At 46.2% G+C, this 23,179-nt stretch overlaps 3 non-coding genes and 2 pseudogenes across 3 annotated transcripts; 2 read left to right on the plus strand and 3 right to left on the minus strand.

Moving 5' to 3' along the window:
• Positions 1–6,361: 6,361 nt before the first annotated feature.
• LOC140267958 (U5 spliceosomal RNA) lies at positions 6,362–6,488 on the minus strand (annotated as a pseudogene).
• A 401-nt stretch (positions 6,489–6,889) lies between these two features.
• Positions 6,890–7,080, minus strand: LOC140267735 (U2 spliceosomal RNA). Its single transcript, XR_011907323.1, has one exon. It is a non-coding gene; the product is annotated as a U2 spliceosomal RNA (small nuclear RNA).
• A 284-nt stretch (positions 7,081–7,364) lies between these two features.
• On the minus strand, positions 7,365–7,480 carry LOC140267965 (U5 spliceosomal RNA). Its single transcript, XR_011907490.1, has one exon. It is a non-coding gene; the product is annotated as a U5 spliceosomal RNA (small nuclear RNA).
• Positions 7,481–21,142: 13,662 nt separating this feature from the next.
• Positions 21,143–21,256, plus strand: LOC140267811 (U5 spliceosomal RNA). The gene has a single exon (XR_011907350.1). It is a non-coding gene; the product is annotated as a U5 spliceosomal RNA (small nuclear RNA).
• Positions 21,257–21,541: 285 nt separating this feature from the next.
• On the plus strand, positions 21,542–21,625 carry LOC140267805 (U2 spliceosomal RNA; annotated as a pseudogene).
• The last annotated feature ends 1,554 nt before the right edge of the window (positions 21,626–23,179 follow it).

Consider the following 23,179-nt stretch of genomic DNA (forward strand, 5'->3'; position numbering starts at 1 on the left):
GGCTGTCTCTCTGTCTGACGGGAAAGGGCATCAGGCTTTAAATTATGGGAACCAGGTCTATAAGAGACAGTAAAATTAAATCTGCCTAAAAAAAGTGCCCATCTGGCCTGTCGAGAATTGAGACGTTTGGCTTGCTGAAGGTAGGCCAAGTTCTTATGGTCCGTCGAAACCACAAATGGAATTTCTGCTCCCTCCAGCCAGTGTCTCCACTCCTCTAATGCCAGAACGACTGCTAAAAGCTCCCGGTTACCCACATCATAGTTGCGCTCAGCTGGAGACAGCCGGCGAGAAAAATAAGCACACGGATGCAACTTCTGTTGTGAGATCTGCGAAAGCACTGCTCCCACACCACTGTCAGAGGCATCCACCTCCACTACGAACTGCTTAGAGGTATCAAGGTGGATGAGAACAAGCGCAGAGGAAAACAGCTCTTTAAGTCTTGAGAATGCCTGGGCAGCTTCAGAGGTCCAGGTAAAAGGGCTGGAGGTGGAGGTAAGTTGGGTGAGTGGAGCAGCCACCTTACTAAAATTCCTAATAAAGCGCCAGTAAAAATTTGCAAAACCAAGGAAACGCTGAAGTTGCTTGCGGTTCTCAGGTACTGGCCACTCAACCACCGCCCTTACCTTGGCTGGATCACAGCGAATCTGACCTCTTTCAATGACAAAGCCCAAAAAAGAGACCGACTGGACATGAAACTCGCATTTCTCAGCCTTGACAAATAATCTGTTCTCAAGCAATCTTTGGAGAACTAATCTGACATGCTTGCTATGTTCCTCCAGTGTGCTAGAAAAAACTAAAATGTCGTCCAGATAAACAAAAACAAAACGGTTGAGCATGTCAAGGAGTACATCATTAACTAAGGATTGAAAAACTGCCGGTGCATTAGTTAACCAAAAAGGCATGACCAAGTACTCAAAATGGCCAAGAGGAGTGTTGAACGCCGTTTTCCACTCATCCCCCTCACGAATACGGACAAGATGGTATGCATTCCGAAGATCTAGTTTGGAGAAGACAGTGGCTTGATGAAGGGAGTGAAAAGCTGAATCCAATAGTGGCAGGGGATATTTATTCTTGACAGTGATAGCGTTCAGACCACGATAGTCAATGCAGGGGCGCAAGGTCTTGTCTTTCTTAGACACAAAAAAAACCCCAGCACCTACAGGGGAAGAAGAGGGGTGAATGATACCTGCTGCCAATGACTCCTGTACGTACCTCTCCATAGTCTCTCTCTCGGGACGGGAGAGGTTGTAAAGGCGGCTGGAGGGGAGAGGGGACCCAGGCAGTAAGTCTATGTGGCAGTCATAGGGATGGTGTGGTGGGAGAGAGAGAGCTTGATGTTTGCTAAATACCTCAGCCAAGTTATGATAACAAGGAGGAACCCCAGAAAGATCAGGAGAGACGGGAGGAACTATGGCAGGAGGACTCAAGGCTGGAACAGCAGATCTAAGACAATTATTGTGGCATGCTACACTCCAGCTAATGATTGTGCTCTGTGTCCAGTCAATGTTGGGATTGTGCTGTCTAAGCCAGGGGACACCTAAAACCACAGGAGTATGAGGAGCAGGCATAATAAAAAAACTGATAAGCTCATGGTGGTTACCAGAGATAAGTAGAGATAAAGGTACAGTCTGGTGAGAAATTACAGACAACAACCTACCATCTAGAGCATTTACCTTACGAGGTGCTGTAAGTGACACAACAGGAATATTATGTAGTTTAACAAAATCTGCTGCAATAAAATTCTCATCTGCCCCAGAATCCACAAACGGGTTTATAGCCACCTCCTTAGAGTCACAAAACAAAACGGCCGACAACTGAGTACGTGTGGAAGGGAAAAAACCTTAATCTTGGCTCACCTGGGTCCCCCCCTCCTCAGGTGAGCCTAGGCTTTTGGCAGATTGGGGCAGTTCTCTCGAATGTGTCCGGGTTGGCCGCAATAAAAACACAGCCTCGCCTGAAGTCTTCGTTGATGCTCAGTCGGAGTCATTCTGGCCCGTCCAAGCTGCATGGGTTCAGGAGGGGGTAGGACAACAGGAGTGTGAGCACCTGCTGGAGTGGACACCTCCACCTGTTGGCCAGAGGCAGAACCAAACAACGGGGTACAGGCAGAAGCGATGCAGCTCCGGTCACACTCTCGGCGTCTCTCTCGCACGCGGTTGTCCAACCGCCTCGCAAGGTCTATTAAATCGGCCAGGGATTCTGACTCATCCCGAGTGCACCGAGTCCCACAGAGCACAGAACCCAGGAAGCCCACCGCAGGGGCAACCACGCATCCACCCAGAAGACTGCAGAGGAAGTCCCCGGAAAGAGCCCCCATAAGCATAGGACAGAGGCCCTCCGGGAGCCAGGGGCAAAAGCCCATCGACCCCGCCAGGCCCCAGTCGCCCAGACATGGGCCGTGCACTGGACCCGGGCCCCAGGAGCCCGAGCGCCCCCAACCCCCCCAGCAGAGACCACCCAATACCCGGGAGGGCCAAGCGCCCCAGACAGCCACACAGTGGGTCAGCGCCTGCCCCAGCGCCCCTGGCCAAGTGCCCTGGAAGTCAAGACGTGCCCAGAGGTGGGTGAAGTCGCGAGCAGCGGGGAGAAGCAACGCTGCCCCCCCATCGGGAGAAGCACAGGCAGGCCAGGCGACAGCAAGTCCCAGATCCATGCCGAATCATTACCACACACACTTTCACGTCCCATACATCCACACGTCCTCCCACCCTCGACTCCGCTGGGGTGTAGTGCAGTGGGCACACCAGGGGGCCAGCAGCCCCCCAGCCACTACAGACCCCGAACCAGCAGAACAATTAATTAATCCTCCTGGCCCCTCCCGCCCCGAGCAGCAACCAGGAAGAAGGGGTGTGCGAAGAAGACCCCTCCCCTCACCCTTCTGGCTCTTCAATATTTTCTAATAGTGAGCAATTAAAATTGAGGGACAGCCAAACTTGTAGAACTGGGAGCGCGGCCCTCTGGGCAGCCTACATACCCAAAGAGCCCCGCCCACTAGATGCCACTCAGTGTAACCACCCCCCAAGACCTAATGTGTGTGTGTGTGAGTGTGTTTGATAAGTAGTAATGTCTAAGGTGTAATTAAAACAGGGGCGGAGAACTGCAGAGTGCAACCAAAGGGGACCACCTACGTGACCCCATCCACTACACCCCACCAAACACACATGCCCCGAAAACCCTTCATGTGTGAGTGTGTGCTTTGTACAGGAGCCAGAAGGGAGAGGGGTATGGGGATATACACCGGGGGAGCTACTCTCCCCCAAAGAGGGCAGCCAGGGACTGGCTGCAATAGGTATCCCCGCTACCTGGGAGCCAACACAGGGAAGGAGGCTCGGGGCCTGCAGTGACCATATTCCGGGAGCTACTGTACCCCCAGAAGGTACCCATCCCGCCACACCCCACTCAACCGAACCCCACCCCGGTGGACCTCTACAAAAAACAAACAAACAACAACAAAAACAAACACACAAACCACCAGGTCACACCAGTAGCAGCAGCCCCGGCCTGAGACCCACCATCAGTCAGGCCCCCCCAGGCCCCCCCCAACAGGGGAAAAGCTCTCCACGGAACCACCTCCGCTCCCTGTTTTGATCATGTATGGTCTGGCAATACTACCTTTTCTTACCTGTTTGTGAGTAATTATGGCTGGACATTCACACCTACTTGTAGCCGAACACCACCTGTCCCGCTTTTGATGATGTATGGACCAGCATTCTTACCTTTTCTAACACATTTTTCAGCAATTATTGTCGGAGATTCACACCTACTCACAGCCGAACCACTCCGCTACCGCATTTGATGGTGTATAGTCGGGCATTCTCACCCTTTCTCATCAGCTTTTTGCAAATTATGATCTGATATTCACACCTACTTGCAGTCGAACAGCTCTGCTCCCGCTTATGATTATGTTTGGTTAGATATTCTAACCTTTTCTTAACTGCTTTTTACAAACTTTGGTCGGACGTTCACACCTTCTTGCAGCCGAACACCTCCTCTTCCGTGATGGTGTATATTCGGGCATTGGAACATTTTCTTACCTGCTTTTTACAAACCATGATCGGACTTTCACACCTTCTCTTAGCTGAACAACTCCGCTCCCTCTTTTGATTGTGTACAGTCGGGTATTTTAACCTTTTCTTACCCGCTTTTTACCAACTATGGTCGGACATTCACACCTTACAGCGGAACACCTCCGCTCCCTCTTTTGATGGTGTATGTTCAGGCATTCGAACCTTTTCTTACCTGCCTTTTAAAAACTATGGTCGGACATTCAAACCTTCTTGTAGCCGAACACATCCACTCCTGCTTTTGATGATGTATGGTTGGGCATTCGCACCTTTTCTTAACCATTTTTCAGTAATTATTGGTGGACATTCAGACCTTCTTGCAGCTGAACACCTCCGCTCCCACTTTTGATGGTGTATAGTCGGGCTTTCGAGCCTTTTCTTCCCCGGTTTTTACAAATTATGGTTGGACATTCAGACCTTGCAGCCGAAAACCTCCGCTACCTCTTTTTATCATACATTGTCGGGCATTCACACCTTGTCTTACCCGCTTTTTACAAACTTTAGTCAGAAATTCACACCCTGCAGCTGAACCATCTCCGCTCCCTGTTTTGATCATGTATGGTCTGGCAATACAACCTTTTCTTACCCGTTTGTGAGTAATTATGGCTGGACATTCACACCTACTTGCAGTAGAACACCACTTCTCCCGCTTTTGATTATGTATGGTCCGGCATTCTAGTCTTTTCTAACACATTTTTCAGCAATTATGGTCGGACGTTCACACCTTCGTGCAGCCGAACACCTCCGCTCCCTCTTTTGATGATGTATGTTTGGGCATTTGCACCTTTTCTTACCCATTTTTCAGTAATTATGGGTGGACATTCACACAGCTGAACACCTCCTTTCCCGCTTATGATATTATTGATATTGATATTCGAAAATTTTCTTTCATGTTTTCTAGCAATTATTGATGGACATTCACACCTTCTTACAGCGGATCACCTCCGCTCCCTCTTTTGATGGTGTATGTTCGGCCATTCAAACCTTTTCTTACCCGCTTTTTACAAACTATGGTTGGACATTCAAACCTTCTTGTAGCCGAACACATCCACTCCTGCTTTTGATGATGTATGGTTGGGCATTCGAACCTAATTGTTGCCCGCTTTTCATTAATTATGGGTGGACATTCACACCTTGTCGCAGCCAAACACCTCCGCTCCCTGTTTTGATCATGTATGGTTGGACATTCGCACTTTCTCTCACCCGCTTTTTACTATGGTCGGCCTTTCACAGCTTCCTCTCCACCATACTTGTATGGTGGGATATTCACACCCACTTGCATCCGAAGACCTCCGCCCCCACTTTTGTTGATATTTAGTTGGTCATTCGCACCTTACCCGCTTTTGGCAAACTATGGCCTTCTTGCAGCCAAACACCTCTGATCTCGCTTTTGATGATGTAAGTTTTGGCATTCAGACCTCGCTTCACCTGCTTTTCACCAAATATAGTCGGACATTCACACCTTCTTGCAGCCGAACACTTCCGCTCCACCTTTTAGTGTTCTATGGGACATTCACACCTTTTTTTTCACCGCATTTTATAGATTATGGTTGGAAATTCTCAACCACTCTCATCCGAAGACCTCTCCTCCCGCTTTTGTTAATATATTTGAACTTTAGTCGGACATTCACACCTTCTTGCAGCTGAACCACCTCCGCTCCCTGTTTTGATCATGTATGGTCTGGCAATACTACCTTTTCTTACCTGTTTGTGAGTAATTATGGCTGGACATTCAAAACTACTTGCAGCCGAACACCACCTCTCTCACTTTTGATGATGTATAGACTGGCATTCATACCTTTTCTAACACATTTTTCAGCAATTATGGTCGGAGATTCACACCTCCGCTCCCACATTTGATGGTGTATAGTTGGGCATTCTCAACCTTCCTGATCAGCTTTTTGCAAATTATGATCTGACATTCACACCTACTTGCAGTCGAACAGCTCTGCTCCCGCTTTTGATTATGTTTGGTTGGATATTCGAACCTTTTCTTAACTGCTTTTTACAAACTTTGGTTGGACGTTCACACCTTCTTGTAGCCGAACACATCCACTTCTGCTTTTGATGATGTATGGTTGGGCATTCGCACCTTTTTTTTACCAATTTTTCAGTAATTATGGGTGGACATTCACACCTTCTTGCAGCTGAACACCTCTCCCACTTATGATCATATTTTTGGCAGGCTTTACCTTTGCGGGTGAAGCCCTTTGTTGCTTGAATGGTGCTCGCTGGTGCAACAACTTTGCACTCCAGCTTCGAACATCGGCACAGTCGCAACAAGTAAGGCGACTCTATTCAGAGAAGTCACTCTGCACAGCAACAAGATTTGTTTTGCACAGACAGAAACTGATTAGTGCTGCTCTCCACGGAAGTCTTTAGTAAAAGGCGAAAGACTTGTACGTTATGAAGAGAAACCAGTGAACGAATATCTGCTCTGCGGGAGCAGGGCATCAGGCTAGTTGGCATAGCCACCTTCCCCATGGTGAGCTTTGCTTGGTTGAGACGCTTGCTCCTCGGCTGACCAAGTAGGAACAATCGGGCCCTATATGATGGCTGCCTTGTCTTTTACTCTGTGCAAAAGACAAGGCAGCAACAAAAAAACCACGGGAACACCGTATTGAGGCTTTGTTCTGACCGCTCATTCGGTGTCGCGTTTCTTTCAAGCAATTCTCCCGGTTAGCCCGCACTCGGCTCGCTCCCAGAGCCGTGTTAAAGTCTACTTCGCATTCACTCTCTTTTCTCAGCGGACTAAAAGAAAGTTTCATCTTGGGCTTCCTGAAACTTCCATCCTGCACCGCTGTTTGCTTTTTCACAAGAGCAGAGAAGAGCGCACCGTTCCCAGCGGCACTGCAGTACCCGGTCGATGCTTGGAGTGATCGGAGCAAGCTCCTTTTTCAACTCCTATTGCTAAAAATCCATTTAATATGTAGTCCTCATATAGAGGACATATCAGATATAAAACTGATAAGAGCAGATACTACACTTGATCTTAGCCAAAAGGCAGAGAAGCGATAACTGTCCACTGGTTCACGTCCGAGGGCCCTTCCTGGCACAATGCGCACTTGTAGCGGTGTTCTTTTTATGGCCATAGGTGGCCAGAGTGTCACTTTGCACCTCTGCCCACCCTTTTAAATGGTATAACTTTGCACTCCCGCACACTCCAACGAGCACAATTCAAGCAACAACTTTGCACTCCAGTTTCGAACATCGGCACAGTCGCAACAAGTAAGGCGACTCTACTCAGAGAAGTCACTCTGCACAGGAACAATATTTCTTTTGCACACACAGAAAGGGCTTCACCTGCAAAGGTATAGCCTGCCAAAAATAGAAACAACTCATTAGTGCTGCTCGGAAGTCTTTAGTCTTTAGTAAAAGGCGAAAGACTTGTACGTTATGAAGAGAAACCACAGTACGATTATCCATCACTGCGGGAGCAGGGCATCAGGCTAATTGGCATAGCCATCTTCCCCATGGTGAGCTTTGCTTGGTCGAGACGCTTGCTCCCCCCCCCCCTTGCTCCTCGGCTGACCAAGTAGGAACAATCGGGCCCTATTCGATGGCTGCAACACCTGAAAGAGATATTGATGCGAGACCCGATCAAAAGCTTTTTCAAAGTCTAAATTTAAGATGACAAGCCGGGTGTTTCTGTCTCTAGCGTAATCAATGATGTCTCAAATCAGTACGAGGCTGTCGGTGAGTTGTCTCCCTGAGATTGCACAAGCCTGGTCTGGGTGAATTACCTCCTCTAAAACAGAGGACATCTGTGTCGCTAAAACCTTGCTAAAAAGTATACAGTCAAAGTTTAAAAGTGTGATGGGCCTCCAATTCTTTAGTTCAGTCTTATCATTTTTTTTATAAAGTAGAGTCACTATTCCCACTCTAAAACTGTCAGGCAGTCGGTCGAGTTTTTTAAAATCTTTAAAAACATCTAAAATGTCTGATGATAAAAGGTCCCAAAAGGTCAGTTAGAATTCTGCAGGAAGCCCATCTAAACCCGGTGTCACACCGTAATGAAGTGTGGGCCCCGGTGCGGTCACAGAGTCAGGAGAACAAGAACTCTTAGTTCAAACAAAAGTTTATTGGTTAACAGAAAATCTCACACAGAGGAAAAACCTGGCCTGGTGAGCAGGGAAGTCGGCCTGCAGAACCGGAACAAAAAACCAAGGTAATCCAAGAACTGAAAATAATCCACAAAACACCAAGGTTCAGGATCCAGGTCGTGAACCAAACAGGCATAACAAATACATTAACACACGAGCAAAGAAAGGCGGAGAAGACCAGGTATTTAAACTAACGGGGCAATCAAGGGAGGATGGAACAGCTGTGGCTGTGACAGTACCCCCCCCTCCGACGACCGCCTTTAGGCGGCCCACCAGGCTTGTTAGGGTGGGTTCTGTAGAAGTCGGTGATGAGGGCATGGTCCAGAATAAATCGACGTGGAACCCAAGAACGCTCCTCCGGCCCATAACCCTCCCAGTCAACCAAATACTGGAAACCCCTGTCACGACGTCTGACATTCAGAATCTGATTAACTGAGTAAGCAGGATGGCCATCCACGACCAGGGGGGGAGGAGGAGGTTCAGCTGGAGGACCAAGTGCACAAGAGGTGACTGGCTTTAAGAGGGACACATGAAACGTGGGGTGTACCTTAAGGGAGTCTGGGAGCTTAAGGCGCACAGCCGAGGGATTAATGATTCTGACCACTGGAAAAGGACCAATGAAACGAGGGGACAGCTTACGGGAATCTACCTGCAAAGGCAGGTCCGTGGTGGATAACCACACCATCTGCCCAGGCTGATAATTAGGAGCGGGCGAACGCCGACACTCTGCGAACTCGTCGCAAGTGTTCCTGAACAGAAGGGACGGACACATCATCCTCCTGGGAAGGGAACAAAGAGGGTTGAAAACCATACATTACCATGAATGGCGACATACCAGTAGCAGATGTGGAGAGACTGTTATGAGCATACTCCACCCACGGTAGCTGAACACTCCAGGAGGATGGGTTACGTGCACACACACATCTTAAAGCGGCCTCCAGGTCCTGGTTGGCCCGTTCTGTCTGGCCGTTCGACTGAGGATGGTACCCAGACGATAGACTAACCCTCGCCCCCAATGCGCCACAGAACGCTCGCCAAACCTGGGAAGAAAACTGGGGCCCCGATCAGAAACGATGTCCATGGAGATACCATGGAGACAAAAAACATGATGAACCAAGAGCTCAGCAGTCTCCAGAGCAGAAGGGAGCTTCGATAGTGGTACAAAATGCACAGCCTTAGAAAAACGATCGACAATAGTAAGGATGACAGAGTTACCTGCAGAAGGAGGTAGACCAGAGACAAAATCCACAGCGATGTGAGACCACGGCCTTGAGGGAATATGGAGAGGGTTCAGCAAGCCAGTTGGTGCGAGGCCTTCCCTCGGGCACAGACAGAGCAGGCTGCCACAAACTGATTGGTGTCACGGACCAGCGTGGGCCACCAGAACCGCTGTCGAATGAGCTCAAGTGTGCGTGCAGCCCCAGGATGGCAGGCCAATCTGGAGGAGTGCCCCCACTGCAGCACCTGAGACCTAACGTTCTCGGGAACGAACAAAGAGTTAAGTGGTCCGATCTCTGGACGGGGACAACGGGAAAGGGCCCTCTTAACCTGCTGCTCAACCTCCCAATGGACCGCTCCCACAAAACAGCTTGGAGGGAGCAAAGGCTCCGAGGGATCAGTCAATGGCTGTCTCTCTGTCTGACGGGAAAGGGCATCAGGCTTTAAATTACGGGAACCAGGTCTATAAGAGAGAGTAAAATTAAATCTGCCTAAAAAAAGTGCCCATCTGGCCTGTCGAGAATTGAGACGTTTGGCTTGCTGAAGGTAGGCCAAGTTCTTATGGTCCGTCGAAACCACAAATGGAATTTCTGCTCCCTCCAGCCAGTGTCTCCACTCCTCTAATGCCAGAACGACTGCTAAAAGCTCCCGGTTACCCACATCATAGTTGCGCTCAGCTGGAGACAGTCGGCGAGAAAAATAAGCACACGGATGCAACTTCTGTTGTGAGATCTGCGAAAGCACTGCTCCCACACCACTGTCAGAGGCATCCACCTCCACTACGAACTGCTTAGAGGTATCAAGGTGGATGAGAACAGGCGCAGAGGAAAACAGCTCCCTATGTCTTGAAAATGCCTGGGCAGCTTCAGAGGTCCAGGTAAAAGGGCTGGAGGTGGAGGTAAGTTGGGTGAGTGGAGCAGCCACCTTACTAAAATTCCTAATAAAGCGCCAGTAAAAATTTGCAAAACCAAGGAAACGCTGAAGTTGCTTGCGGTTCTCAGGTACTGGCCACTCAACCACCGCCCTTACCTTGGCTGGATCACAGCGAATCTGACCTCTTTCAATGACAAAGCCCAAAAAAGAGACTGACTGGACATGAAACTCGCATTTCTCAGCCTTGACAAATAATCTGTTCTCAAGCAATCTTTGGAGAACTAATCTGACATGCTTGCTATGTTCCTCCAGTGTGCTAGAAAAAACTAAAATGTCGTCCAGATAAACAAAAACAAAACGGTTGAGCATGTCACGGAGTACATCATTAACTAAGGATTGAAAAAGTGCCGGTGCATTAGTTAACCAAAAAGGCATGACCAAGTACTCAAAATGGCCAAGAGGAGTGTTGAACGCCGTTTTCCACTCATCCCCCTCACGAATACGGACAAGATGGTATGCATTCCGAAGATCTAGTTTGGAGAAGACAGTGGCTTGATGAAGGGAGTGAAAAGCTGAATCCAGTAGTGGCAGGGGATATTTATTCTTGACAGTGATAGCGTTCAGACCACGATAGTCAATGCAGGGGCGCAAGGTCTTGTCTTTCTTAGACACAAAAAAAACCCCAGCACCTACAGGGGAAGAAGAGGGGTGAATGATACCTGCTGCCAATGACTCCTGTACGTACCTCTCCATAGTCTCTCTCTCGGGACGGGAGAGGTTGTAAAGGCGGCTGGAGGGGAGAGGGGACCCAGGCAGTAAGTCTATGTGGCAGTCATAGGGATGGTGTGGTGGGAGAGAGAGAGCTTGATGTTTGCTAAATACCTCAGCCAAGTTATGATAACAAGGAGGAACCCCAGAAAGATCAGGAGAGACGGGAGGAACTATGGCAGGAGGATTCAAGGCTGGAACAGCAGATCTAAGACAATTATTGTGGCATGCTACACTCCAGCTAAGGATTGTGCTCTCTGTCCAGTCAATGTTGGGATTGTGCTGCCAGGGGAGACCTAAAACCACAGGAGTATGAGGAGCAGGCATAATAAAAAAACTGATAAGCTCATGGTGGTTACCAGAGATAAGTAGAGATAAAAGTACAGTCTGGTTAGAAATTACAGACAACAACCTACCGTCTAGAGCATTTACCTTACGAGGTGCTGTAAGTGACACAACAGGAATATTATGTAGTTTAACAAAATCTGCGGCAATAAAATTCTCATCTGCCCCAGAATCCACAAACGGGTTTATAGCCACCTCCTTAGAGTCACAAAACAAAACGGCCGACAACTGAGTACGTGTGGAAGGGAAAAAACCTTAATCTTGGCTCACCTGGGTCCCCCCCTCCTCAGGTGAGCCTAGGCTTTTGGCAGATTGGGGCAGTTCTCTCGAACGTGTCCGGGTTGGCCGCAATAAAAACACAGCCTCGCCTGAAGTCTTCGTTGACGCTCAGTCGGAGTCATTCTGGCCCGTCCAAGCTGCATGGGTTCAGGAGGGGGCAGGACAACAGGAGTGTGAGCACCTGCTGGAGTGGACACCTCCACCTGTTGGCCAGAGGCAGAACCAAACAACGGGGTACAGGCAGAAGCGATGCAGCTCCGGTCACACTCTCGGCGTCTCTTTCGCACGCGGTTGTCCAACCGCCTCGCAAGGTCTATTAAATCGGCCAGGGATTCTGACTCATTCCGAGTGCACCGAGTCCCACAGAGCACAGAACCCAGGAAGCCCACCGCAGGGGCAACCACGCATCCACCCAGAAGACTGCAGAGGAAGTCCCCGGAAAGAGCCCCCATAAGCATAGGACAGAGGCCCTCCGGGAGCCAGGGGCAAAAGCCCACCGACCCCGCCAGGCCCCAGTCGCCCAGACATGGGCCGTGCACTGGACCCGGGCCCCAGGAGCCCGAGCGCCCCCAACCCACCCAGCAGAGACCACCCAATACCCAGGAGGGCCAAGCGCCCCAGACAGCCACACAGTGGGTCAGCGCCTGCCCCAGCGCCCCTGGCCAAGTGCCCTGGAAGTCAAGACGTGCCAAGAGGTGGGTGAAGTCGCGAGCAGCGGGGAGAAGCAAGGCCAGGCGACAGCAAGTCCCAGATCCAGGCCCAATCATTACCACACACACTTTCACGTCCCATACATCCACACGTCCTCCCTCCCTCGACTCCGCTGGGGTGTAGTGCAGCGGGCACACCAGGGGGCCAGCAGCCCCCCAGCCACTACAGACCCCGAACCAGCAGAACAATTAATTAATCCTCTTGGCCCCTCCCGCCCCGAGCAGCAACCAGGAAGCAGGGGTATGCGAAGAAGACCCCTCCCCTCACCCTTCTGGCTCTTCAATATTTTCTAATAGTGAGCAATTAAAATTGAGGGGCAGCCAAACTTGTAGAACTGGGAGCGCGGCCCTCTGGGCAGCCTACATACCCAAAGAGTGTAACCACCCCCCAAGACCTAATGTGTGTGTGTGAGTGTGTTTGATAAGTAGTAATGTCTAAGGTGTAATTAAAACAGGGGCGGAGAACTGCAGAGTGCAACCAAAGGGGACCACCTACGTGACCCCATCCACTACACCCCACCAAACACACACGCCCCGAAAACCCTTCATGTGTGAGTGTGTGCTTTGTACAGGAGCCAGAAGGGAGAGGGGTATGGGGATATACACCGGGGGAGCTACTCTCCCCCAAAGAGGGCAGCCAGGGACTGGCTGCAATAGGCATCCCCGCTACCTGGGAGCCAACACAGGGAAGGAGGGCCTGATATCCACCAGGCTCGGGGCCTTCAGCGACCATATTCCGGGAGCTACTGTACCCCCAGAAGGTACCCATCCCGCCCCACCCCACTCAACCCAACCGCACCCCGGAGGACCTCTACAAAAAACAAACAAACAACAACAAAAACAAACAAACAAACCACCCGGTCACACCAGTCGCAGCAGCCCGGGCCTGAGACCCACCATCACCCAGGCCCCCCCAGCCCCCCCCCAACAGGGGAAAAGCACCCCCCCACCTCACCGCACGCCCCAACACCCACCGCACGCCCCAACACCCTGAAAAAAAAACAACCATCTGCGTACACCTTGGAGGTCCCAGAGCAACAATCCCGGCACCAGGACCTGCACCAACCCACCCATACTGTGGCGCGTCCATGGCAACCCATTCCCCCCAGGCACAGGCAGGGCCCACCCCCGGGCGCAAGGCAGCGCCCAGCCACCAGGGCCATGGCCCAGCACCACCACCCATGCCAGAGCGGCCCGGCCACCCGGCATAGAGCCAGCAGCCACCACCCCAAGGCCCCTAAGGGACCCCGCCCCACACCGCAAGACAGCCCCACCCGCAAGCCCCCAAAACTGCCCTCCAAGCCCGACACAAAATCCCCCCCAGCAATGACCAACCCGGTCCCCACGACCCGAGAGATCACCAGACGCCCGAAGCCACACAGCCCCCCCAGCACACACCCAACTGCCCAGAACGACGGGACAGCAACCCACCACCACCACTATGTGATAAAGCTAATCAGAGGGGACCAGAGAGAATGAAATTCAGCCAATTGATGTTTTGAGGAGGCAGACATTGTTTCCATGCTAATATAATCTAAAAGAAAATTTCTAAACTGGTTAATACACAGATTGTTCTTCGCTTTCCAGTTCATGAGAATAGTTTTCTTTGCGATACATAACCCTGTGAGAACCATGTGTGCTGAGTTAATTTCCATGTTGATGTTGTCTAAGTCACCCAGTATGCACAGTGTGGGGCATGCAGGGATGCTACACTTTAGCCATGTTGATAGGTCCTCACAGACTTCAAGCCAGAACTTCTGGACAGGCGCACAATACCACAAAGCGTGTGCATAATCATCAGGTGTGTTATCTGTGCAATGTGAGCAGATGTTTGAGTGTGTTAGACCCATCCTGAACATCCTTTGTCCTGTATAGTGTGTTCTATGAAGGATTTTGTATTGTATGAGCTGTAAATTAGGATTTCGAGTCATTCTGAAGGTGTTCAAACATATTTTTGGCCAGAAGCTATGACTAGAACTGATGGATAAATCTGCCTCCCATTGAGGATGGAAGAGACATTGTGTCATCTATCTTAGACAATAATTTATATATTTTTGATAGTAGTTTTGGGGTGCAGATGCTTAGAAATTCTGCTGCCCTAGTCGGGAGTTGTAAGTCTGGTTGGTGGAGGATATATTTCTTTGTTATTATAGACTTAAGTTGTTGATATTCTAGGAATTTATTGCTGCTTATCTCATGTTGTGATATGAGCTCATCAAATGAAATAAAATTTCCATTTTGGATTATGTGTTCCAGATGTTTGATTCCTTTGATCTTCCACAAAGTAAAGTTTAGCATTTTTTTGTTTTGCAGTATGTCAGGATTGTTCCAGATGGGTGTAAGCTTACACGGGACAAGTGAGGACTTTGTTATTTTAAGAAATTCCCACCAGGCTGTCAGAGAGGTGCTGATGTTAATGCTTTTGAAACATTTGTGATTTTTTACGTTTTGACTAATAAGTGGCAAGTCAGAGACTTCCAGATTATCACACAATGCTTGTTCAATATTTATCCATGGTTCATCTATTGGGCTATGTTTAAACCATTTTGATATATACTGTAACCTATTGGCTAAGGAATAGTGCTGAAAATTAGGTAAATTTAATCCACCACTGTCCTTGGTCTTCTGTAGGGTTTTTAAACTAATACGTGGTGGTTTGTTTTTCCACAGAAATTTGGAGGTGCATGAATCTAGTGACTTAAACCAAGTAGCAGATGGTTTTGTGGGGATCATTGAGAACAAATAATTAACTTAGCAGTATCATCATTTTAATGGTTGTAACTCTCCCCATAAGTGATATAGGTAAGGACTTCCAACGAGAGAGATCGTCCTCTACTCTCTTTAATAATTGCACATAATTTAGCTTTGTTAGCTCTGAGAGCCTGGAGGAAATGTTTATGCCTAAATATTTAATATTTCCTGACTGTAAAGTGATCACAGGTATATTCTGGACTCTACAGTTAATGGGCAGAACTGTGGTCTTAGACCAATTGAAGGAAAGTTCTGAAGGAAAAGTTCTGAAGGAAAAGTAAAACATCATCAGCATAAAGACTTATGTTATGCTCAATATTTTGGGGTTGGATGCCTTTAATATTTCTATCTTGTCTGATAGCAGCTGCTAAAGGTTCGACGAAAATAGCAAAAAGTGAGGGAGAAAGTGGGCAACCCTGTCTTGTACCTCTCTGCAGACTGGAGCTTGGAGAAGTTTGATCATTTGTCCTGACACACGCATTTGGGGAGCTATATAATATCCTTATCCAGTTGATGAAGTGTGACCCAAACCCAAATTTGTTTAATGCTGCGAATAAAAATTTCCATTTCACTCGATCAAATGCTTTTTCTGCATCTAGAGAGACTATTGTGGTTTCCAGGTTGTTGATGGCAGAATAGTCTATGAGAATAATTAGCCTGCGAGTGTTAGTGGATGAGTGTCTACCCTTTATAAAACCTGTCTGGTCAGGATGTATTATAAGTGGAGTTATTTTTTCCATTCTTTTGGCAAGGGCTTTACAAATTATTGTGAGGTCTGCATTTATTAGAGATATTGGGCGGTAGCTGGATGGAAGTATGGGGTCTTTTCCTGGTTTCTGTAGCAAGATAATGTTAGCAGAGTTCATGTGTGGGGATAATCTGCCATTCTGCTTAACTTGTAATACCATTTTGTGAAATGCAGGTGGCAAAACAGTCCAAAATTCTTTGTAGAACTCTGCTGGAAAACCATCTGGTCCCGGGGCTTTGTTACTAAGCATATGTTGAAGGGCTTCATGGAGTTCTCCTATTGAAAGAGGTGAATCCAGAGCCATTGCCTGTTCGGTTTGTAATTTTGGAAGGTTGATATTACTAATAAACTGATCTATGTTACTGTCTGATGGATCATTTTGTGATGAATATAAGGTTTTATAGAAGTCGCTAAAAGCATTGTTGATTACATCGGGGTCATGGGTGACATTTCCTTTTGAGTTTTTGAGTTTCTCTTTAGTTGGTTAGCTAGGAACCTTCCAGATTTATTGCCGTGCTCAAAGTTCTCCAAGCGAAGTCTTTGTATCAGAAACTGTGTTTGTTTATCAATAATTTTGTTTCATTCAAGTTTAGCTTTTCTTAGTTCATTCAGTATGTGATCCTCTTTGGGGGTACTGTAGACAATTTCTAATGATTTAATCCTGAGTTCTAAATCTGATATCCTTGATCTTTCCCTCTTTTTCTTATTTGATGAAAAAGAGATTATTTTGCCTCTCATAACTGCTTTTCCGGCTTCCCAGAGAGTACAAGCTGACATTCCTGACAGGTCATTATTTTCTAAATATACAGACCATTCCCTTTTGAAATAATTAATAAAATCAGGGTCTTTTAGTAATGATGTATTAAATCTCCAATTCCTAGCTGGTGATGTAACTCTGTTATTCTTCAGTGTGATAGAAACTGGAGCGTGATAACTGATAGTGATGGGGTGGATTTTGGTGTCTGAAATATCCCTCATCAAGGAACTGCTAACTAAGAAAAAATCTATTCTTGAATATGAGTGGTGTACCGGTGAGAAGAAGGTGTATTCTCTAAGAGTGGGGTGGTGGGAGTGCCAAGCATCACAAAGACCAAAATCTTTCATATACTGTTTATCAATATTCGTGGACTGCCAGTTCCGCTGACTTCCTGAAATATTGAGTCTGTCTACTCCTGAGTCTAATACCATGTTAAAGTCCCCTCCTATGATGAGTGTGTTATCTGAGTGAATAGAGAGTGAAGTGAAAAAGGAGTGAAAAAATGAGGGGTCATCCACATTTGGACCATATATATTTGCAATGCATAAATTCATATTTTGAATAGATAAATTAACTATTAGAAATCTACCTTCTGGATCTATAACTGTGTTGTTTACGGTGAAATTTACTCTTCTATTTATCAGAATGGCTACACCTCTTTGTCTGGAGTTGTAACAGGCTGAGCAAATAGATACAAATAGATAGTGATAGTTAACAGACTAAACAGAAGAGATCTTTCTACTTGTTAATATTTGTATTCTGCTAAGGTTTCTTCTCTTTTTCTTTTTTTTCTTCATCATGTCAGTTGATGACTGTGTTTTGACTGTGGGAGTACAAATGGTCTTCCATACCTTTTCTCAAATGGAGTTCATCTTGTGCTAGTTGGAGGATGCATTTTTAGGATGGTAAACAGTAAACCCAATATTTCCCATTTCTTCCATGATTTTTTTCAGTCTTGACTTCATTACTCCATTGTGTCTCTCCACGAAACCTGCTGATTGTGGATAATATGCACAGTGGTTTCTAAGGTCTATTTTAAGTTCTTTGCCATCAGTGAGATGACATTGTTTACAAAGTGGGTCAAATTATCACTGAAGATCTTTTCAGGAATTTCAAATCTAGAAATGATTTATTTTACCCGTGCTTTTGCTACTGAGAGTGCATCTGCTTGTGCACATGGAAATATTTCAGTCCATTTGGTAAAAACCTCTGTTGTCACTGAGCAGAATCGTTTCCCTTAACATTAATTTAGTTCAATGAAATCTACACAATAATGAAATAATGAAATCCAAACAAATATGTTGAAAAAGATATACTGGCTTAGGGAATTATCTTCGTTTTGGTCTTAGATTGCCCTGTGGATTGTATTTTGCACATATTTGACCTGCTAGACAAAACTCTATTAATTTATTTATTCTAAAAAAAATATTTCAATAATTAGTAAAACCATATGCTGTAAAAACCTTGTTCATTATTGCTTCCATCCCTCCTGTTGAGACATGACATGGTCCATGGCTCAATACTGCAGCATATTTAAACAAATTCTTTGGCAGTATGGTTTTCCTTCCGGTCATTCATACGAGTCTATTGTAGATGGCAATTGAATAACATCTAATAATGCTAAAATATTTGTAGTTTATACATTTAGCTGTGGATGTCAACATACCTGTTTTTCCAATGCTGTGTTAACACATGTACAGTTGAGAAGGCATACTGACTGTCAGTGTAAACGTTAACAACCTTTTTGTTATTTAATTTACAAGCTTCAGTTAAAGCTACCAATTCCACTGCTTGAACGGAGTAATTTTTTGGTTGTGGTTGTTTTAAGAAAACTTCAGTTTCTGTTACTACTGCAAATCCGGTAGCATTTGTGCCATCAGGGTTTTTTGCTTGACCTGTCGAATAAATATAGTTATTTCTGCATTTTCATAACGTATATCAGTTAAGTCTGGCCTGGGTAAAACACTGATGGTTATTTCTGACATGCAATCATGAGGCTTTCCATCTGTGGAGTAGGTAGCAGTGTGGATGGATTAAGTGTAGCACATCTCTCGACAACAAGGTGTGGCTGTGAAAGAAGAACAGTTATGTAGGAGAGATGTCTGGTAAAGATATTTTGTTAAGTAACCAATATCACAGCCACTGCATGAGGTACCTTAAGTGTTAATGGGTGAAATAACACCATAATTGTTGATGCCTGCACTGCCAATGGCTTGTGGCCATTGATTCAAAAATACGATCTCGTCACTTTTTCCCCCTTTCAGTGGACACTGGCCCCTAATTACCGCAATTCAGCAGGGGGTCTTTCATTAGGAGTACTGGACTCCCCCGTGCACGGTTTCAGCTCCGACCCTGGACGGCAGAAAAAACGTCGAGATCTGGTTTGAGGACCCAATTGTTGAGAAAATTCTCTCAATGAGACTCAGAGTTGCTGGAGTCAGTTAATGCAAAGGTTTAATCTTGCAGCAAGCTCAAGAATGTGTGTGTGTATGGGTGTATGTGTGCGAACATGTGTGTGAGTTTTTGTGTGTGAGAGTTTAAAGAACCTGTTATCCACAGGCAGGTCTTAACTAGTATGGCACGGCTCCAGCCTGTCTCATCTTTTTTGGAAGGTCCAGCGCTCGGCCGTAACCCTTCTGTCTGTTTGGACTCTCACATACATTCGGTTAATCATAGAAAAACGAGAACAAAATTTTTAAGCCCCTTAAATTCATAAAACAGATATGGTGCAGTTATTTCCATTCTAGAAAATAAGAGTAATCACCACCATTCCTATAAATTCTGGATATTCTAACAATCTGAATCTTTTTTAAATGTTCGATGAAGCCCTTTGCTGTTCTGTTTAGAGACTAGGCTGATCATAAACCAAGTTTTGCTCTTGAACCATCTTCTAAACTCTTCACCTTTTTCATTTCTCAGTTAGTATTCACTTTAAAACTGATTAAAAGAAAAAATAAATGAATGCCTATCAACAAATGTGGGTTCTAAACTCTAGTGCTTCCTCTAAAATAATTTATTTTCTCAATTCAGAAATGTGTATGTGTAAGTCACAACACCCGCGACACCAAAACGGCTATCTTTTCTCTACACTCTGCACTGTGAGCACACACACCAAATCAGAAAGGCTTTTTTCTCTCTTTTCTACATTATGGACTGTGGGGACACAAAACTGCTCTCTCTTTTTTTTTTTAAGATTGTGTACTAGGGCGTTGTCTCACGTATTAGATTATGCTTAAGATACGAATGGGTTTATCAGTCACATCAGAATCCATACATACTGATCCTCCCGTAATAAAATGGTCGGATCTTATCAAACACACTTTGTTTCTTGTGACAATCAAGTCAGCGAAACAGCGTATACACGTCAAGGCACTGAATCAAGAACTCATAAGTTTGGCAGTATTGCTCTGCCGTCAGCAATCATACACCCATTTTATTTTCGTGAGACATGTGCAGGCACCTGTTCATCTACTGTTCTATCACTATGAATTAGTTTATCTATTATCAATAAGGATACTTCTACAACTACTATCAAAGTATGTCCGGACTTCTTATGTTGTCAGTTGCTATATATGAATAATTGGGTAGCTTCTGACAAGCATTAAGCATGTCACACAGCCCAAACATATAACATTTCAGGACACACCACACAGTTAACAACCACAGTGAAGCGTGTCAAAGCCCAAACATGTAACATTCAACAGGAGACTTACATAACACATTCAAATCAAACAGTCAGACAACATACAAGAACATATACCCCAGCCGGTATTGCTCCCTGCATATTTTCCTACAGCTCACTATGTGTGCGCACACCTTTATTCACAAACTCTTCAACTAATACTCTTTTACCGAAGCTGCTACAGCTCGATTGGCCGAATAACCTTAGATCCTATTTCAGTGAATTTGACATCTGCCTTACATGTAACAGATTAGCGGTTTAGCAGTTTTAATTTAGTTTGAGTGAAGGAATTCATTTTATAGCAAAATCCGAAATCGTGAAGAACTCATGAAAGTAAGCTTATTCTCGGATTCCGGAAACTTTAGATTTGCTCTTTCTTTTATTGCAAAGTACAACTTTGTTTTTTTTGTTTAAATCTTTCTAGACATGGTAAATATGAAGGACAAAGCAGTTTTAACATAGTTTGAGTGAAGGAATTCATTTTATAGATAAAATCCCAAGAGTCTGCTGAGAAAAGAGAGTGAATGCGAAGTAGACTTTAACACGGCTCTGGGAGCGAGCCGAGTGCAGTCTAACCGGGAGAAGTGCTTGAAAGAAACGCGACACCGAATGAGCGGTCAGAACAAAGCCTCAATACAGTGTTCCCGTGGTGTTTTTGTTGCTGCCTTGTCTTTTACACAGAGTAAAAGACAAGGCAGCCATCGAATAGGGCCCGATTGTTCCTACTTGGTCAGCCGAGGAGCAAGGGGGGGGGGAGCAAGCGTCTCAACCAAGCAAAGCTCACCATGGGGAAGGTGGCTATGCCAACTAGCCTGATGCCCTGCTCCCGCAGTGACGGATAATCGTACTCTGGTTTCTCTTCATAACGTACAAGTCTTTCGCCTTTTACTAAAGACTTCCGTGGAGAGCAGCACTAATGAGTTGTTTCTATTTTTGGCAGGCCTTACCTTTGCGGGTGAAGCCCTTTCTGTCTGTGCAAAAGAAATCTTGTTACTGTGCAGAGTGACTTCTCTGAGTAGAGTCGCCTTACTTGTTGCGACTGTGCCGATGTTGCTTGAATGGTGCTTGCTGGAGCGTGCGGGAGTGCGAAGTTATACCATTTAAAAGGGCTGAGGAGTGCTCATTGCAGCGGGTGGGCGGAGGTGCAAAGTGAAACTCTGGCCACCTATGGCCATAAAAAGAACACCGCTACAAGTGCGCATTGTGCCAGGAAGGGCCCTCGGACGTGAACCAGTGGACAGTTATCGCTTCTCGGCATTTTGGCTAAGATCAAGTGTAGTATCTGTGCAAAAAGCGAGTAAGAAAAGGTTAAAATACCCGACTGTATATCAAACCGCACATGATCATAAGCAGGAGAGGAGGTGTTCAGCTGCAAGAAGGTGTGAATGTCCACCCATAATTACTGAAAAATGGGTAAGAAAAGGTGCGAATGCCCAACCATACATCATCAAAAGCAGGAGTGGATGTGTTCGGCTACAAGAAGGTTTGAATGTCCAACCATAGTTTGTAAAAAGCGGGTAAGAAAAGGTTTGATTGCCCGAATATATACCATCAAAAGCGGAAGCGGAGGTGTTCGGCTGCAAGAAGGTGTGAACATCCGACCAAAGTTTTTAAAAAGCAGTTAAGAAAAGGTTCGAATATCCAACCAAACATAATCAAAAGCGGGAGCAGAGCTGTTCGACTGCAAGTGAATGTCAGATCATAATTTGCAAAAAGCTGATCAGAAAGGGTGAGAATGCCCGAATATACACCATCAAATGCGGGAGCGGAAGTGTTCGGCTGTGAGTAGGTGTGAATGTCAAACCATAATTGCTGAAAAATGTGTTAGAAAAGACTAGAATGCCGGACCATACATCATCAAAAGCGGGAGAAGTGGTGTTCGGCTGCAAGTAGGTGTGAATGTCCAGCCATAATTACTCACAAACGGGTAAGAAAAGGTAGTATTGCCAGACCATACATGATCAAAACAGGGAGCGGAGGTGGTTCAGCTGCAAGGTGTGAATTTCTAACTAAAGTTTGTAAAAAGCGGGTAAGACAAGGTGCGAATGCCCGAAAATGTATGCTCAAAAGAGCGAGCGGAGGTTTTCGGCTGCAAGGTCTGAATGTCCAACCATAATTTGAAAAAAACGGGGAAGAAAAGGCTCGAAAGCCCGACTATACACCATCAAAAGCGGGAGCGGAGGTGTTCAGCTGCAAGAAGGTCTGAATGTCCACCAATAATTACTGAAAAATGGTTAAGAAAAGGTGCGAATGCCCAACCATACATCATCAAAAGCAGGAGTGGATGTGTTCGGCTACAAGAAGGTTTGAATGTCCGACCATAGTTTGTAAAAGGCGGGTAAGAAAAGGTTCGAATGCCCGAACATACACCATCAAATGAGGGAGCGGAGGTGTTCCGCTGCAAGAAGGTGTGAATATCCGACCATAGTTGGTAAAAAGCGGGTAAGAAAAGGTTAAAATACCCGACTGTACACAATCAAAAGAGGGAGCGGAGTTGTTCAGCTAAGAGAAGGTGTGAAAGTCCGACATTGGTTTGTAAAACTCGGGTAAGAAAAGGTTCGTATGCCCGAATATACACCATCAAAAGCGGAAGCGGAGGTGTTCGGCTGCAAGAAGGTGTGAACGTATGACCAAAGTTTGTAAAAAGCAGTTAAGAAAAGGTTCGAATATCCAACCAAACATAATCAAAAGCGGGAGCAGAGCTATTCAACTGCAAGTAGGTGTGAATGTCCAGCCATAATTACTCACAAATGGGTAAGAAAAGGTAGTATTGCCAGACCATACATGATTAAAACAGGGAGCTGAGGTGGTTAAGCTGCAAGAAGGTGTGAATGTCCGACTAAAGTTTGTAAAAAGCGGGTAAGACAAGGTGCGAATGCCC

Source organism: Leuresthes tenuis, unplaced genomic scaffold (genome assembly GCF_036924035.1).
Source record: "Leuresthes tenuis unplaced genomic scaffold, fLeuTen1.0.hap1 SCAF_13, whole genome shotgun sequence".
NCBI lineage: Eukaryota > Metazoa > Chordata > Actinopteri > Atheriniformes > Atherinopsidae > Leuresthes > Leuresthes tenuis.